Raw genomic sequence first — 2,647 nt, forward strand, 5'->3', positions numbered from 1 at the left:
GCTTCCTCCCTCATGGTAATGACTGTGTTGCTGCCCTGTGTGCCCACGAGGTCCCTGGTCTATATTCATGGTGGTGCGCTCATCGTAAAGACTTAAGGGGTCATCTCCAGTTGAGACTGAAGGGTCACCTACCCGGGCGTTGTGTTTGGCCCCGGGCAAGCACTCTAGGTAACCCATGCTCAGCATGGAAACATCCAGGGAAACCCTGACTAAAACAATGTCACAGGCAGCCTTGAAAGAGAGGAGAGTTGAGGAAAGGGCCGCAGGTGGCAGGGAGCAGCTCCGGGCCCCTCCCGCGGCCCTCCCGTGTCCCGTGTTTATTGTGTGGAAGCCTTGCTCCGTCCTTCTCCACCCTTATGGACCTCCCTCCTGCTAGCTGGCACATTCCAGGGCCAATCGTGGGCATTTGAGGACTGCTCGGGAACAGAAAATCCAGACTCACTAGTGGCCCAAGTGTAAGAGGGGGGGAAGTGGGGAGGAAGACTGGACCAGACAGTTTGGAATCATCCTTCTGAAGGTAAGGAGGGCTTCTGAGCTGGGGAGGAACACAAGGAAAGAGTACTTAAATAAGATGTGTCTGCGGACAGCCTGGCTGTGCGACCAGTCAGGCAAGGGGTGGCAGGAAAGCAGCTGGGCCTGATCCCAGTGGCTTGGAGCGAGGTTGGAGGTGAGAAGTGGGGCAGGGGTGCAGGGGGACCTGAGAGGGGCACCACCCGCCTCCGAGTGCGAGGAAGTGCTGACTCCTGGATGTGGGGAAGGAGGTAGTGCTGGGAGACTGGGGACGCCCGGGGCCAGGTGCAGGCCATGTGGAGGTGTGGGGGAACGTGGTGTTTGGGGTTAGCCACACCGAACATGAGGAACCAGCAGGAGACGCGGGTCTAGAACTTGTGAAGGGGAGAAAAGGGCAGCTGCAGCCCCCAAAGGGATTGTGAAAGCAAATGGGCCGGAGGGAGATGAAAAGTCTTCAGCAGCCTGCAGTTATGGACGTTTCGCTCACTGTCTTCAGGATACTGTCTCAGTAACTCCCCGGCCAGGCCACCTGGTGTCCTCATATACAAAGCAAGGGGTCTTCAGGCTGATCCCGTCCAAACCTCCTCTCATGGTTCCTGATGGTCGAATTCCACTTCTCTGCGCACTCTGATTCCACTTCCTGCTTTATGGATTCTCCTCATGTCGGACGGGGGAATGTCATGACTCATCAGGTACTAACAGCTAACATTTACATATCACTCACTACCAGCCAAATGCCGTGTGGTCTTGGCCACCTACATACCTGAACTCATTTACCCTTCACAGCGACCCAGTGAGAGAGGTGCTGTCACTGTCCCCACCGCTACGACCGTCATCATCTCCACTTTCCTCAGCATCATCACCATCAGCACCGTGTCTAGTTTATAGATGAGGAAACGGAGGCGAACAGAGGTTGGTTGTCTTGTCCTGGATCACTGCCGAGGAAACAGCGGAGCTGGGGTTCAAGAGCTTAGCTATGACCCCGCCGTGTGCCGCTAGTTCTACACCGTTCTAGCAGGTTCGCCACCAGACCACACAACCTCTTGAGGAGAAGGTTGTGAGGCTGGAGAGTGCTTGTGCTGAAGCAGACATGACTTAATTAACTTCTGCCGAGTCATCCTCAGCCAACTGTGCGGGCTCTGCCTTCTCATAGAATACACGCGGATTCTGTCACCATGATCCAGATTCTGATCCATGTTCACACAGACCCTGGCTCTCTGTTGGAGGCTATCTGAGATACAGGTGATGCCTGGTTCATTGACTTCACTTCTGGTGGTCATGGCCATTGGTCCCACACACTTCATTCACCTTGACTCCTTAGAGAGGGAATTCCTGGGGGAATGACTGAAAAAGGAGAAAACACCCCTAAGTGGCAGGGTTCTTAGGGTTCCTACTGCCCGATGCCCAGAGGAGCTCTCCACACAGCCTGCTGGCCCCTGTCTCTGAGTCTGCACACTTCCCGTCTCCAACCCCAGACCTGCCTGTACATATGCCCTTGGGATGCTGCCTGTGGATGTTTCCACCTGTCCAGATGGGAGCTGATAATCCTCTTTCCCTCATGTTTCTGAGCCTCTCCATGTCTAAGCCAGACCCCTGGAGTCACCCAGTCCTGTGGATTCTGCTTCCTGCTGCCAGTTTGAGTTCATCTCCTCCTCAGCTCAGCCTCAACGTCTGGGGCTGCTGCCTTCTCCCCAGGTTCCTTCCTTCTGGTCTGCCTCCCTCAAACCCATTCTCCCTCCTTGCTGCCAAGCTATTTGCGAATTTGCGTGTCATCCTTGCGAAGGGGCCATGCTAATCTTCTCCGTATCTTTCCAGTTTTAGTGTCTGTGCTGCCGAGGCGAGCACTGCCAAGTTACTCAAGCAGGGAAAGTGGCCACGTGGCTTCCGTCATATTCAGGATAAAGTACAGGCACGAAAGGCTTTCCGTGACCTGAAACCTGCCTCCCTCGCTTGCCGTGTTTCCCACGACTGCCCTTCCTGTCCTCCCACACCAAACTCCAGAGCTCCCGAACTATGGATTCGCCACTTTGTTTTACCTGTCATTCCGCCACTGAAGAAATGATACTGTTGTTAAAAAAAAAAAAAAAATTATTGGCATTTTTTCCCCCTCTTCTGTTCACATAGATAACAAATGGGT

General features: G+C 54.2%; 1 pseudogene; it reads right to left on the reverse strand.

Moving 5' to 3' along the window:
• Positions 1 to 2,257: 2,257 nt before the first annotated feature.
• On the reverse strand, positions 2,258 to 2,355 carry LOC116589568 (annotated as a pseudogene).
• Between the last annotated feature and the right edge of the window lie 292 nt (positions 2,356 to 2,647).

Source organism: Mustela erminea, chromosome 4, assembly GCF_009829155.1.
Source record: "Mustela erminea isolate mMusErm1 chromosome 4, mMusErm1.Pri, whole genome shotgun sequence".
NCBI lineage: Eukaryota > Metazoa > Chordata > Mammalia > Carnivora > Mustelidae > Mustela > Mustela erminea.